The sequence below is a fragment of the Schistocerca cancellata genome, chromosome 1 (genome assembly GCF_023864275.1).
Source record: "Schistocerca cancellata isolate TAMUIC-IGC-003103 chromosome 1, iqSchCanc2.1, whole genome shotgun sequence".
Taxonomy (NCBI): domain Eukaryota; kingdom Metazoa; phylum Arthropoda; class Insecta; order Orthoptera; family Acrididae; genus Schistocerca; species Schistocerca cancellata.
The window spans coordinates 1216339054-1216355529 of NC_064626.1; the positions used below are offsets into that span (position 1 = coordinate 1216339054).

Below are 16476 nucleotides of genomic sequence, written 5' to 3' on the forward strand. Positions count from 1 at the left end.
GTCACACCGTGCAGTAGTCATCTGCTGGAATCGTGGGTCTCTTCCCTCCACCGGCTCCCGTGACCGTCGCATTAAAACGTCAGATGCGCAGATTGGTTACAGCCTCTCTTGCACGGAAGTTTTTCACGCTTCCAGAGCGTTTCGCTTTTACCCCAATGTTTTTCAGTGGAAAGGCAGAGGAGAAGTCAGACAGGATCGAGGAATAACTTAGTTCAGTATAATACTGGAGGGCAGCGGGGAGGGTAAAAATCATAGAGGGAGACCAAGAGGTGAATACACTAAGCAGATTCAGAAGGATGTAGGCTGCAGTAGGTGCTGGGAGATGAAGAAGCTTGCACAGGATAGAGTAGCATGGAGAACTGCATCAAACCAGTCTCAGGACTGAGGACCACAACAACAACAAACAGTATAAAACGATGCGTCACGTCTTCATTGTTCCAAATTTGCCAGGAGATTGCTCTGTCGCAGCGTGACACCTGCACTGCTGCTGTGTAAAGTGTGCGGTAAGAAAATACTTATAAACCAGTCGAGGAATAGTGTTTCGTAAGCTAGTTACGCTTGTTTTCTGAGAATGTAATTAGGCTTCTGTCTTCCTATTTGTAAACTAGGAACGTGCTTACAGGCTTGTGAAAAAGACATACTAAATTTTAGGAGTACCGTACTGGACAAGGAGTCCTAAAGTGATCTTCATTCTGATTACGGTTTTCCATGTTTCTGTAGATTCATTTCCATCAATTCATCGTCCTCTCTCTCTCTCTCTCTCTCTCACTCACAATAATTCCGCCTTCCCCTTCCCATGACCTTTGACTGTTGTGTTGTACACTGCGTGTTATGTTATATAACGTCAGATTCTGTGGGATAACCTCCGCCTCTCGTCACACAGATGGTCACCATTGTTGCTGGAGAAACAAGATGTGTATTCCTATTTGAAAGGTTAAGTATGTAGCCGGAACTGTTCTCACAAAGAAAACACGCCGCACATTTAAATATTTGCCTAGTTCGTTGACATCGGTTCTATATCCAGGAATGCCTTTTTTTTTTTTTTTTTTTTTTTTTTTAATCTACATCCACGGAATGGTGTGTGGCGAAGGGTACTTTCGCTAACACCAACTGATCCCCCGTATCCTGTGCCACTCGCGAATGGCGCTTGGGAAGAATCATTGTCGACAAGTCTCTGTATTGGCTGTAATTTCTTGAATTTTCTCGTTGTGGTCATTTCGCGAGATGTATATGGGAGGATGTACTACGTTGTCCGACTCGTCCTCGAAAGTGCACCCTCGAAATTTCGGTAGTAAGCCACTCCGTGATGCATAACACCTCTCTTGCAATGCCTGCTAATGAAATTTGTTGAGCACCTCGGTAACGCCAACACTGCGAAGCAAGTGTACGAAATAAGGTTTCTCTCTTTGCTTTCAAAGATTTTTGTCTTTATAATAGACTTTGTCATCCTCTGCACTATTATATATACGATTTTTTATCTCCTCTCGTTTAGAGCCTTTCTGTTTTCTCCTGCTCTCTGTTCTTTTGGAAAGCAATCCTGACGATGCCAATTTTCTGAGGACTCTGATCGTACTTATTGCATCCGGTTGAATAAACTCGTTTCTCCGTTCTGGCTTACAGCTTTCGTCGCCGTTGTATTAACGCGTTCTCCACCATCGTAAAACAGGTTACTCAACGGCGGAGGTCGTTGTTAATAGCGCAGGTCGTTCCACGCCGCCTCCGTAGTCCGACCGGCGTGACAGCCGATTCGCCTGTCATCACGGCAGACCTCGTTTGAGTCATTAGCTCGTGACTGCGGCATTTCTCTGTGTGCGGAGAGTGTGGGCAGTGGTGGCAAACAGGCCGCCAAAACTGGGTCGCGAAGGCCTAAGCGGGTTGACATTTACCACCGCTGCAAAGTGCCGAACACGCCTGCGATTGCTATCCGGCGCGTGTAAAGAACTGCCTGCCATTAGACGCGTGCCATTTTCTGTTACAGTCTTTGCCCTTGTTTCGTATCTATCTTGTCTTTTTTCTGTTTTATTCTCCTCCTGTTCCAAACTCCTTACTCATAAACCTTCCTGCGGCGTTAAAAGGTGCTATAAAATTACGTCTTGCACAAGCAGGTAAGCCGTCAGTTTTTGTCAGGTCGGACTGAGAAACTGTGTTAAGGTGCAAAACAAGAAGCCCGAGGTAATTGCTGCCTCACGACCTATAATTTGCAGTGATTACTGTAATAGACCTCTCCTGAAGACTCTTGCTCCGGTGTTTGTTTGAGAAAGTTTCGAAATGGTGATAAATTAGTTTTTAAAACACGGGTGCTTGTAAACAGCTTTTGGCTTCGACAGTTATTACGGCGGCGGTACTAAAAGGTAGTAGCTGAAATGTATTTGTGAACCGGTCGCTGACGCATAAGCAGCAAATAAAGACAACGTACTGATAAGCGATGATTCAGATGCTGATTACACATTGGGTATAAGGATATTTTGTAGATCAGGATTTCAATGAAAACGTATTTTCACTCTTTGTCTTATTGTATCGCGTAGTTTTCGGCAAACTTTACGGATATATCACATTACTGCTGTATCCGAGGTATCTCGTTTTGCTGTAAAGAACGTACACAAAATCTTACTAGATACAAATGTCAAGAATATAAACCATAAAATGCTCGGCACACTGCGAACTGCCACTTGTGGAAACTCTTGTTTCAGAATCGTGAAATGTTTAGAAAGTTTTAAACGTGGGCATTCCTTGGGACTACCTATATGTTGGGAATTTCAAAATAATACTTAGAAATTCACAATAAATTAAGATACATAATCCATCACAATTTGAGAAGAATGGTAATGTCCATTCCTATGTCACGAGAACAAGAAATAAGTTTTATTACCCTTTACTGATGTTGTCAGTGTCTCAGAAGGGAGTTCAGTATGCATCAACAAAATTTTGTGATAATTTTCTCAGTAAAAAATTGTTTATCAGGTAGCAAAGCAAGTTCTTACATCTAGATAATGCGTTCTACTCTCCAACTCCAGTTGTTGAGAAATCAGTGCCGGTCGGGGTGGCCGTGCGGTTTTAGGCGCTACAGTCTGGAACCGCGTAACCGCTACGGTCGCAGGTTCGAATCCTGCTTCGGGCATGGATGTGTGTGATGTCCTTAGGTTAGTTAGGTTTAAGTAGTTCTAAGTTCTAGGGGACTGATGACCTCAGAAGTAAACGTTAAGTCCCATAGCGCTCAGAGCCATTTCAACAATTTTTTTGAGAAATCAGTGCGCTTCTCTGTTGCTTTGATTGTCATTACTTACGTAAACAGCGAATTTGTGTCGAACGCTAACTGCTGATATAATGGAACGGGTTCCACACCATCGGTGATGCAGCGTACCGTTTTTAGTTCTGTTTGGCAATGCCTAACTAATGTCGTTTATCTCTCGACAGTGCCCCTCTTGCTTTACTATAGTAGAATTGTTTTAAACATATCTGAAGAGTTCACCGCAGACGAAAATCAGTAGTCAGCGACAGTTTTTGAGGTCACCGAAGTTCACTGCGGGCATACCGGGGATGTCCTGCACTTCCGAAGCGTGGTGTTTTTTTGCTACGAATATTTTAGTCGTAAATTTTCCAACCGTTTTTCTAGTAAGAACATCCCTTCACATTTAATCCAGTCGTAGGACAACCATATAGTATACAGGCACGTTTAAATGGGTTTTACTTTTATTTTTACGTTGCTTTATTTCTACAACATTGCTGCAGCAAATGATTAACCTTTTTGCCTTATTTTATGAATTTTAATCTCTCACTCAATTTTTTGTAAGAAAGCCAGAGGGAGACCGATACGGTTTTGGATCGCCCTAACAGCTTCTCTTTATCTCTACATAAACCAGTCTTGGAGCTGTCGTAAACCGGCATATTTGCGACGAAATTCAAAACATTGTCTTTAGAATCTTGAAATTCTTCTTTAAAAATGCGGAAATCATTTTCTTCGTGGACTCGTTTTTTCCTGCAATTACGTAATCTTTTCGTAATTTGCGCGTCTGCGTAGTCAGGAGAACAATAATGTTGCTATTCAGTCATTATTTCGCCACTGGCACTATTTAAACGGCCTCTGCACATACTCTGTTCGGAGTTAATGCACGACCAGTTCGTATACTTACATTTTCTGTCCATCCGTTAGTGATAACCATCGTTGAGAATGCACAGCTTGCCTTTAGTTTTTTATTTCCATTAACCACAGGTGCATAGAACTTGAGTAACCGACGAAAATACACGGAAACGAAGGGTGTGGGCGAGGCCAAAGCCTGACTAACGTGAACGACCAGCGGTCGGGGACCGATGACCGTAGCAGTCTGGTCCCTTTAATCCCATAAACCAACCAACCAACCAGCGGAAGCTCCAAGGTACCTGGCGCAACTACAGTAGGTTCAAAAATGGCTCTGAGTGCTATAGGACTTAACTTCTGAGATAATCAGTCCCCTAGAACTTAGAACTACTTAAACCTAACTAACCTAAGGACATCACACACATCCATGCCCGAGGCAGGATTCGAACCTGCGACCGTAGCGGTCGCGCGGTTCCAGACTGTAGCGCCTAGAACCGATCGGCCACCCCGGCCGGCAACTACAGTAGGGTCCGAAAGTTTACGTAGCTTTGGGGACTCCCAGGTTGACTTGCTGAGGAGTTCGTTTCTAGGAATACTGGGAGCAGATTTCATACGTTTTTGTAATTCAAATTTCACTGAACGCAATTTTCGTATATCTGCTTGGAGAGATTCGAAGATGCGACGCAAATTCTGAAACAGATAAGGTGAAGTTACTACACTACAATTCGGAAATGCCCAGTTTCTAATCGCGATCAGAGCGCCCTCAAGAGTCCGAAGCGTTATTCCTTTCGTTTTCCAACACGCCGTTATGGTTGTTTCCAACTTGCCTTAGTTCCTTCCTCATTTTTATTCTTCTTCAGTGAGCTCTCGGGGATAAATATGGAGGCTGAATATATGCAGTGGGAGTGCCTGCAGGGCAGGTACATTCGCGGATGGCACACGGCGTAGCCAGGATTGCTAATAAATATTATCCAGGAGTCGGCTGCGCCGGGGACTGGACTGGTAATTGGGCCTAGGCGCAGGACTTGATTGCGCCCATAAATCATTCATAAATCGTAAATAAGGGCGAACGCGCGATTAATCTCCACGCTACCCGCCGGGGCAGTAATTCGCGTTTTCGCTATTTATTAACCCCCGCCGGCGGCGCAAATTATCATTACGGCGGAACCCGCCACTGCTCCATTATGGCGGCGTATTAGCGCGTTATATGCCGGCGCGGACGCTCCACGCTAGCCGCGCCCAATTGAATGAGTCGTCGCGCCACGCCATAAAGGGTTAATTATGCCGGCTGCGTCTCTTCTCTACCCGGCCACTGTCTGCTGTCGCCCCCTGCAGCAATCAGCATCCATCAAGCGGCCCTACTTTGTCCAGACAGACGTCTCAATTACGCTTTCATAAACATCTGTTCACTAATTCGCGAACAGCGCTGGATAGGAGTCTGGCAACAAATAATGTGGCGTTAAAGTTGTCACAACTGAACTGCCCTGGGTCACCACTCCCTGCTTCAGTCGTAAACTTGCCGTGTAACATCCCAATAAGCCACTTGAACCCCGTAGCGTTACCTTGTAGAAGAAAGTATCGATGCGCTGCAGGCTGTTTCATTTTATTTTTGTTACGCCGATCAGAGGTCTTAACTCGCTTACGACGACGAGTATCATCGGTGGCTCACACTAGACACTACTATCGGGCAGCGTGTACCACCGGTGGCCCACGCTCCACTGTACCAATTACTCTACCAGCAGTACGTGAACGTATGATGGATTACCAAGCAGCTAGTCGCAACGAAAAGTTGTGAATACAATTTTGTGTGATCCTCCAACGAGAGAGCTGTCTGAACAAATGAGATATCACATCATTTATGACTAATTTAGTGTAAAATTATTGTCTGTGATATCTGGTTGTTTTAAAAGAATGCAAAGTAAAAGCTCAAAGTATTAAAACAGTACAGTATGGCGTTCGAATACGGCTATGGTTCAGGCAAAGCAGCACCCTGAAATAAGAATGAGTACACCCACCACCCCAGAGTGAGAAACACAATTCGTAGTGCCGGCGTGATCGTGTTAAACATCCATCGTCAGGTAGATTTATGGCGAGTAAAGCGGTTTGCTTGTGTTGTTACGACTTATGAGTAGCCTGTAGCATTGTCTCGTAGAAGAAGACAATAACAAAAGAGTACCAGAGGTTATCTCAGAGTAGGAACACAGCATATACATCTCGCATTAATCCCCGCAAATCCGCCAGATGATAGAGATTCAGATTTCTGAAACACGTAGTGGAAATTAAATAAAATAAATTTTGACGGGAGTCAGTAAACTTGTTGTTTCACGCAACATCCATAAATCACGGCTAAGCCTAAACAAATGCACACCTGTAAAGTGAGGAACATATTTGTATTAACCGAACATGTCAGATTTGATACTTTAGTGCTTCTCAGTTTCTGACAACACGACAAAGACTCAAGTGTACGAGAGAAATCTTCCATTCGAAGCCAGTATTTCACTGCAGTTTCACGTTTGCATTCATTCAACTTCCAGGGACATCTAGGCTCCGAACTGAGTATACTACTGTTGCTTTAGGATTTATTCACCAGTATGCGTTTGGTTTCGAAAGTTAGGAATACCTATACTTTTTACGTACTCTTTTGTCTAAACCGTGCCTACGAGAACACCCTAAGCCTCGTGAAGCCGCACTTCGTTTTCATTTTTGATTGTAGTACTTGGAAAATTAAAATACGTGCAATGAAAGTAAACTGAATCACAGTACGTCATAACAGTTTTATAAAAATTGAAATACGTGAAATGTTACGATCATGTGCTTAAATGTTTCAGCATATAGCTTGTGATGTATTCACCTTTAATTTAGTTTCATTGCATATGTTTTAATATTTCGAGAAACGAAAAGAACTTACTTACAATATTATAAATTCCGAAACATTTTTCGGTTGGACAAATAGTATTCTGCATCAAGGTGGTACCTCAAATCGTACGTTATTTAGAAACAAGTGCAAGCTTCTCTGTGTAAACGGTAGAATACAAAGTGAGAAACATCACGTGCGCTGGTTTTGCACCCTTTTCTTGTTTCTTTACGTATGGTAAATGCTTGACTTTGTCGCCGCAATCTGCTGTGGAACACTTTTGTGACGTCTGTTATGAGGAGTTTTCACATCGTGTTGCCTTGCATTGTGCTACGCTCGTACATCCTGCACACGCCAATTTCAGTGCTTCGTCGAGTGTGACGAATTACTCTGCCCTCCCTCACACCGTCTTCGCTACACCTCGTGTTTCTACACTTATCTTCCAGCCTGCAACACACTTTTCATTCCCGCGGATATTTAGCACCGCGCAGCTCGCAGACGTGGGACGTATTACGCGGCTTCAATTTGCGATACCCTTTTTTTCCGCCCTCCCGTTCGTGTCGGCGTATCTATGTAAATGCGGTCGCGCCGCGCCGCGACGTGACGTCCGCGAGCAGATAAGTGCTGTTGTTAAAGTCCCTGCGGAGGCAGTTGGCAATTATATTGCGCTCTCGTGTCGCCCTCGAATTAATATGTATGGGGAGCTAATAACGCCGTCACATACATTATGCAGATAAACCCGCCGCAAGAGAGCGCGTTCCGTCACGCCCACGCGAGCTGACGCGGTCGCTTTGCCGGCGCTGGTTCGCGTGCGCAGGCAGCAGGCTATAACGCGAGTTGTGTTGGCGTATAGTGAGGGCCTGCTGTCAAGGTAGAAACGGAAACCACCCAGACGGATTGACAGTCAGAGGAGCAGGCGGAAGAAGAGACGACAGAGAAGAAGGAGGCAGAGGAACAAAGAAACCCGCGCCCCTTCCTCTCTCCCCTCTTACCACACCTGTTTCCAAATCTTCCTCTTGCCGCGTTCTGTTCCCACTGAAGAAGGTTTAGGTGAACGGCAGCTTCTGCACTGCACTGTATTTGTTCGTGTGTATCTGTTGCTGTTATTACTGCTACCCTTTTTTAGGACTACGTTACTTGTAAAACGATGATCATGTTTACTTCCTCTCTGTTCAGTTTTTGGGTTCTTATCTCATGCTGTCGTTGAACATCGTTACTTCTAAGGAAGATTCTTATTATGTCAAAATGGTTCAAACGGCTCTGAGCACTATGGGACTTAACTTCTGAGGTCATCAGTCCCCTAGAACTTAGAACTTCTTAAACCTAACTAACCTAAGGACATCGCACACATCCATGCCCGAGGTAGGATTCGAACCTGCGATCGTAGCGGTCGCGCGGTTCCATACTGTAGCGCCTAGAACCGCTCGGCCACCCCGGTCGGCTTCTTATTATGTCGATAAAAATAATAATTGTCCGTCTTGTGCAACTGGATGTTATTATTTATGCCAAACATGTTTCACTGATCCGGTATTGGGGGTCACCTGTGATTTTTTTATGTCATTTATTCTTGGTATCGCGAAACAGGGATCATAATTATTCTTACACACATGATTAACACAGCTGAAGCAGCAAGTGAGTAAGAACGGCGTCAAATGGTAAAAAATAAGAAGATTCTTAAATCCTAATGTCTTCTGTATTTGGCCCTCTTCAACTTCTTGCTCATTTGTGGCAGTTTTCTCGAAATAGTCTATTTCCGTTATTATAATCGTATATTAGGTGTGCCGCATGAGAGGGATTCGGTGTCTTAATAGGCTCATCTATTTGCAACTTAGCCGTGGCAGTTAGTAAACATGGAGTAAAATTCGCCGGCCGCTGTGGCCGAGCGGCTCTAGACGCTTCAGTCCGGAACCGCGCTGCTGCTACGGTCGCAGGTTCGAATCCTGCCTCGGGCGTGGATGTGTGTGATGTCCTTATGTTAGTTAGGTTTTAAGTAGTTCTAGGTCTAGGGGCCTGATGACCTCAGATGTCCCATAGTGCTTAGAGCCATTTGAACCATTTGGAGTAAAATTCGCCTCTGGAAAACGGTCATTATTTGAAGGCTACCGGTTTAGCAATATTAATTCTCCGTTTGACCATGGACAATTATAGCTAGACGGCATAGTATGATTTTACTGGTGTGTGGCATCTGCTTGAAATGGTTCTCTGTAAAATTTGTGAAGTTAGAGGGTTACTTTAAGCTGGTAGCTTCTGACGAAAGCGAATTTTATGAACTGTGAGTAGACTATTTGTTTACGGAAAAGGTCGTTTTGTATATCGTTACAAATTGAATATTGTTAGAAGTATAGTTACGTGTTGGGATCCGTGCCAGATAGGGTTGATAGAAGAGAGAGAGAAGATCCAACGGAGAGCAGCGGGCTTCGTTACAGGATCATTCAGTAATCGCGAAAGCGTTACGGAGATGATAGATAAACTCCAGTGGAAGACTCTGCAGGAGAGACGCTCAGTAGTTCGGTACGGGCTTTTGTTGAAGTTTCGAGAACATACCTTCACCGAGGAGTCAAGCAGTATATTGCTCCCTCCTACGTATATTTCGCGAAGAGACCATGTGGATAAAATCAGAGAGATTAGAGCCCACACAGAGGCATACCGACAACCTTTCTTCCCACGAACAATGCGAGACTGGAATAGAAGGGAGAACCGATACAGGTACTCAAGGTACCCTCCGCCACACACCGTCAGGTGGCTTGCGGAGTGCGGATGTAGATGTTCAAAATCTATAGTGGCGTAAAGTTAATCCGCTGCTATGTGCAGTCTCGGTACGTTTCTTGACGGTGCACAGTAAAAAAAACTAAGAATAGACCATGATAAATATGTCCAGCAGTTAATGAGTGAGGTTTTTCGAAAGACATATCGGCAAGACATAGACAACATTCTCCTCAACTACTCCGAAATATATCGTACGTCCTAAAAGTTGGACTGCGAGAAACTGCTTAGCCTAATGACACTTCCATTGATTCTTTTTCCATCATTCTTACTTCAGAATAGAAAGAGATGAACTGATATTAATTCCAAGTATTGTAAGTCATTTTCCGAGAAAAAATTACGCGAGTATACGCGAAAAACTGGAATGTGTAGCTGTTTCGTCTGGCGCGGTTGATCAAGTAGTTCGGTTTCCGATAAAAGGTTAGTCGAGCAGTGGAACGTTTGGATGTTGTGTCTGGCAAGGTTGACCAAGTAGGTTCTTCATTCTCTGTTCTCTTTTCTTTGTACGCGCATCGACGAGGGGTGTTAGTGGAGGGGTGTTAGTGGAGGGGTGTTAGTGGAGGGGTCGATAATTGGCAGTATTCTCGCGTGGTGAAGAAAATCGCCTCTACCGCAAAGCTGGAGGGGCGTTGCCGGCGGTAATTAAATCGTTTGATTTTCATCACACAAAGCGGAAGGGTCCCCTCCGCATACTGCCTTTAATGTAGAACAGCCTCAGTTTAGTTGCAGGTTGAGATTTAAAAAAAAAACGGCGGATTAAGGGAGGCTAAACTGGAGGTTGCCTGGGGGCGCGGGAGAAGTGGCTTAAAACTTTCATTATACACAGCCAGCTATCTAGCTGTGACCTCCCTCGTTTATTCTTCTTTTTTTTTTGTTAGTTTTCTTGTAACTTTCAGAAGTTTTGACTTGCGGTAAAGGACACAGTTAACGCTCGGGAAAAGGAGGAAATCCGTGTAAGACTTGGAGAATTAGCGGATGGGCTTTGTGGAATAACAATTAAAACCAACCCCTCCTCCGGCGTCTCTCTCTCTCTCTCTCTCTCTCTCTCTCTCTCTCTCTGTGTGTGTGTGTGTGTGTGTGTGTGTGTGTGTGTGAACAAAGGCGGGTAAGGAAAGTGCAGGTTGACGGAAGCGGGAGGGAGAGCTATAACGGAGCTGGTAGCGGCGCAGGGAGCGCACGTATAATGAGTCATTAAAATGCAATTAACATGGCGTTTCTCTGGGCGACCTGGCTATTAATTGCAATTTATTTAATAATCGGAGTAATTTGGCGCTGATTGCGCTCCGCGACAAGTGGCGGGCGGTTGTTGATTCTCCGCCTCTCCAAACTTGGCGCGTAGCGGCGCTCTTCATTGATATTCGGGTGGGCGAATTTACGGCGCCGAGCAGAGCGAGCTAATTCGCCGCCGGGCCGTCTGATGTAGCGAGCTGGCTCGTAAATGTAATGCGATTACGCAGCGGGCCTTGAAATGGCTGCTGAGCCAGATTATCGCCGCTAACGGATGTTTCGTGCGCCGAGGGCGCTCTAAGAGAAGGTGGTTGGGAGGTGGGGGGAGGAGGGAGAGATTGCCATCGGCCGCATGCCCGATGGACGGACGGATGGATGGATGGATGGATGGATGGATGTGCTGCATCTGCCTACCAATAGAGGCCTGTTCTAAAATGAGGATATCGCTTCCTCACTCCTGGTTTATCGCTCGAAATTTCTCACAGATATCCCGTCATTTTAAATGTACATGCGGCGAATACACTGAGGCGAACAAAAGTCATTTGATAGCGATAGGCACACGTACAGATGGCAGTAGTTCCGCGTACACAGGGTATAAAACGGCAGTGCATTGGCGGAGCTATTGTTTAAAAAATCTTGTTTGGTTCGGATGTTTATTCTATTGCATTTAATGGGGTAGAGTCTGAATATCGTTCCTGTAGCCTTGTTGCAGATGTCTGTGACATGGTCTCGAAATGTCATCCTCTTGTCTATCTTGATGCCAAGGTACTTTACAGTGTCTGACCATGGGAGATTTTTATCACTGAACCGGATGTGGAGGTTAGGAGGTATCCTTCTGTATGTAAAAAGTATGGCCTGCGTCTTCTCCGCGCTGATGGTTATCGAACCAGCCATCGCCTACGGTTCTGAAATTTGGTCAGTGGCCGCAGACACGAATACAGCAAAGGTACAAAGAGTACAAAACAAATACTTTAGAATTGCTGCTGATGCTAGCCGGTACCAATCAAACAGAGACATCTGCACAAATCATAACATAATTCCGGAAATCATTCAAAAGAAATCCATAAAATTTTTCCACCAAACCTCCGAATCCAACCACCTTCTCATCAGGAATTTGGGACAAAATCCACCTAACCCCAGAACAAAATTCCCCATCATGATCAATACCAGAAACTTCAGCAAACCATGATAAATATTGCACTTTAAATACAAACACCATAACACTCACACTCCAACATTAAATATACACGCACAATTACGACATTCGCATCCCATCATTTCGATACCATCATCATCAGACAGAAGGCAGGGATCACATTATATCCGATCCTTTGAACTCAGGGGTTCAATACCCATCAGACCCCCTCCCCCCTCCCCCGGAACTGTTGTTTGTACTCAGGTGATTCATAGGAAAAGGTTTCGGACGTGATTATGGCCGCAGGACATGAATTAAATGACTTTGAACGCGGAATGGTACTTGGAGCTAGACGCATGAGATATTACATTTCGGAAATCGTTAGGGAATCCAGTATTCCGAGATCCACGGTGACAAGTGTGTGCCGAGAATACCAAATTTCAGGCATTACTTCTCATCGCGGACAACGCAGTGGCCGAGGTCCTTCACTTAACGACCGAGAGCAGCGGCGTTTGCGTAGTGTGTTTCCAGATAAGCAGCACTGCGTGAAGTAACCGCAGAAATAAATGTGGAACGTACGACGAACGTATCCCTTAGGACAGTTCGGCGAAACTTTGCGTTCGTGAGCTGTGGCAGCAGACGATCGACAGGAGTTGCTTCGCTAACAGTGCGATTTCGCTCTCCTTGGCTCGTGACCACGTCGGTTGGACCCTAAACGACTGGAAACCCGTGGCTTGGTGTGATGAGTCCAGATTTCAGTTGGTAAGAGCTGATGGTAACGTTCGAGTGAGGCGCAGACCTCACGAAGCCATGGACTCAGGGCCGGCCGGGGTGCCCGAGCGGTTCTAGGCGCTACAGTCTGGAACCGCGCGACCGCTACGGTCGCAGGTTCGGATCCTGCCTCGGGCATGGATGTGTGTGATGTCCTTAGGTTAGTTAGGTTTAAGTAGTTCTAAGTTCTAGGGGACTGATGACCTCAGAAGTTGAGTCACATAATGCTCAGAGCCATTTTTGAACCACTGCCAACAACGCACTGTGCAAACTGATGGTGGGTCCGTAGTGGTTTGGGCTTTGTTTACATCGAATGGACTGGGTCCTCCGATCCAACTGAACCGATCGTTGACTGGAAATGGTTATATTCGGGTACGTAGAGACTTCATGTTCCCAAACCGCGATAGAATTTTTGTGGATGACAACGCGCCACAGTTTTCGCGATTGGTTTGTAGAACATTCTGGACAATTCGAGCGAATTATTTGGCCACCCAGATCGCCTGAAATAAATCCCATCGAATATTTATGGGACAATCCAGAGGGCAGTTCGTGCACAAAATCCTGCATTAGCAACACCTAACCAGCCACGGACAGCTGTAGAAGCAGCATTGCTCAGTATTTCTGCAGAGGACTTCCATCGACTTGTTCAGTGCATACCATGTCGAGTTGCTGTGCTACGCCGGGCAAAAGGAGTTCCGACGTTGTATTGGGAGGTATCACATGACTTGTGTGTGTGTGTGTGTGTGTGTGTGTGTGTGTGTGTGTGTGTGTGTGTTTGTCAGTCAGTCAGTAGTAGGGTTGACACCTTGTGCTGAATTTATAGCTCTTACTTTATTTGCAATCGATTTCACTGCTACATTATACCATCTTCAGCCCTCTTGTGGCACCAGGTTACTATGTGAGTACCGAGTACTCATCAGCATAAATCTCATAAGGGCGCAAAAAATCGATGTCCACCATGCTAACGCTTCTCTCCTGCTTATGAAGTTAATGGCGACAGCAGGTGATTACCTGGTACGATGGATAGGCTTGAAAATGGTGTAATGTAAAACCGAAATCGATTGCAAATCTAATTTAGTATGGAAGTGTTGTCCCAACTACATAAACGATACACTAACGGCTGTCGTAGCATGATCTATCGGAAGACTGATGTATGTATATTATAATAATTTGTTATTTTCAGTAGCGCGTCGAATGATTCGTGGCGTAATCTTCACCAGATCTGTCGAAGGTCGTTACATGTCTCTCTGTACAAATTAACGCGCTGGCATGGGAGAGACAGATGCAAGTCCCTCAAGGATCGAACCGCGAAGCGAGTTACTGGCAATGGTCTGGTAAACAGTCAGCTTGAGTGTGGTTATTAGGCGTATTTCCACCAACATGTAGGCAAATGCTTGGCTGGTCCCCCAGTCACAACATGCAGCACTCAAACAGTTGATAGATGATGACAAAATGGTTCAAATGGCTCTTAGCACTATGGGACTTAACTTCTGAGGTCATCAGTCGCCTAGAACTTAGAACTAATTAAACCTAACTAACATCCATGCCCGAGGCAGGATTCGAACATGCGACCGTAGCGGTCTCGTGGTTCCAGACTGTAGCGCCTAGAACCGCTCGGCCACCCCGGCCGGCGATGATGACACAGAGAGCAAAGTTTGCACGATTCACAAGGTAACTGACGGCTGTCGCGCTAGGGAAGGTATCGAGTACAAAGTGAAAAAACACTAAATTCACTAAATCATAAGAAAAACATCGACGCCTCTACGCCAGGATAACTGCTAGGGAAGAGAGAGAGATTATCTGTGTCAGTCTAACTGGTTGGAGCCTCATCCGTGTGGAGCCTCAACATGTTTTGACGTAGTCTTAGGGAAAGAATCATTCCATGGGCTATTCTTCTTCTTTTTGCATTACGACCTCGGTAGGACCACGGGTAGCCCCTTCGTGGACTGCATTTTCCTCATCTTCTCCCAGAAGCTCTTCAGTCTTCCTCTTCTTCTCTCCCGCTCTTCTTCCGAGATCTTCAGTTTCCGTTTCCCCTGGCGGTTCCACTCGTGACATTTTAATCTTTTCCTGTATTCTTCTCTGTCATTGATGTCCGGCATATTTGTCTGTGTATATTTGTTCCTCCAATTTTCCTTTCCTTCGACCTTGATCCCCAATTCCAACCAGTCCTTCCGTGGGCTATTGAAAGAGGTGCAATATTTTGTGCTAGAAATTGCCACAGAAATATGATTATAATGCGCTTGTGAGTGAAGCGCTTAAGTAAAAACCGTGTGTACCGATAGCAAACCATTGTAGTTGATCTGCACACAAAAGACGAATTATTTGATTTATTTTCGATTATTCTCGCTGGTCAAATGCGAGCAGTCTCTGACATTGCAACTTTTCAAAGGTTTAAAGCACAGCTTGGCACCGAGCACGCGACGTGTGGCGTTCTCTCTGTAACATTGAAAACGAAGTGGCTAGTTTTGTTGTAAGCCAACATCCCTCAGAGTTCGTACAGGTAGTCTCTTCCACTGTAAATTGCCCCACTAGGCAACAAAGAAGTTTACGTACTTTGTGGTTCAGCGTGGATTCGCCGTGACGCACAGTGGCTCACGTCGGGTGCGAGGCTGGTGTGTGGCGCCGCCACACGGACAGTGCCAGAATTAGCGTGTGATCCAGCAGGAGGGTCTCAGTTTTCCCTGGGCGCGCCGCCGGGGTTTTTATTACAGGCCTGGCCCGCCGAGGTGTCATTAGCCGTATAATGGAGGCGTGCCGCCGCGCCCCCTCCCCCTCCCACCCTCCCTCCGGCGGCGCACCTTTTGTTGGCTGGCCCCTGTAATTTGGCGCGGTCGCCTCACCTCACCACGACTCGCGTGCGTCCGCCTGCGCCGCGCCGCACTGCGCATGCGCACAGCGTGTCGTGTCGTGCCCTGCCGTTCTCTGTGAAACTCCCACGGCGCGCCGATGTTGTTAATAACGGCCATTCGCAAGGGGCTGGAGCTGTGCTGTTGTAAAAATGCGCCTAAGCGACGCACCACACTGTCTGTTGCGCCCCGGTACTCGTTACTGCACTGCCCAACAGCTTGATATTAGTAATGACTGAAGCCAGTTCTCGTGCAGTATAAAACAAACTCACTACGGTCCGCATAAATTCACCCACAGTAGGCATTGCGCCAGTACCGCTTAACCGTTTGTGTTCTGATTAATAGTCACAATTCAGCGAGAAAGACCTCAGGTTCCTACAGGTACGCCATACTCAGCGGAAGCAATCATAAATGATTAGATCACATAAAGCTACTAAATTGGGAGGGTTTTGATTGCTGCCGGCCGGTGTGGCCCTGCGGTTCTAGGCGCTTCAGTCTGGAACCGCGTGACTGCTACGGTCGCAGGTTCGAATCCTGCCTCGGGCTTGGATGTGTGTGATGTCCTTAGGTTAGTTAGGTTTAAGTAGTTCCAAGTTCTAGGGGACTGATGACCACAGATGCTGATGACCCATAGTGCTCAGAGCCATTTGAACCATTTTTTTGATTGCTGCGTTTCATCAGCTGTTGCAAGTAGTCCCAAACATTCTCCACGGGATTAATATCGGGTGGTACAGCAGGGCCAGTTGAGATTCATCAGACCAGGAACGTCTGCATACAGCGTTCTCAAAACGGCTGTTGCTGT

The 16476-nt window shown here is 45.8% G+C and overlaps 1 protein-coding gene across 1 annotated transcript in view; it reads left to right on the top strand.

The window, feature by feature from the left end:
• Nucleotides 1–16476, top strand: part of LOC126142373 (proline-rich protein 36-like) — a gene marked incomplete at its 5' end in the record, with an annotated part of 138157 nt that overhangs the window by 80070 nt on the left and 41611 nt on the right. The window lies entirely within an intron of this gene.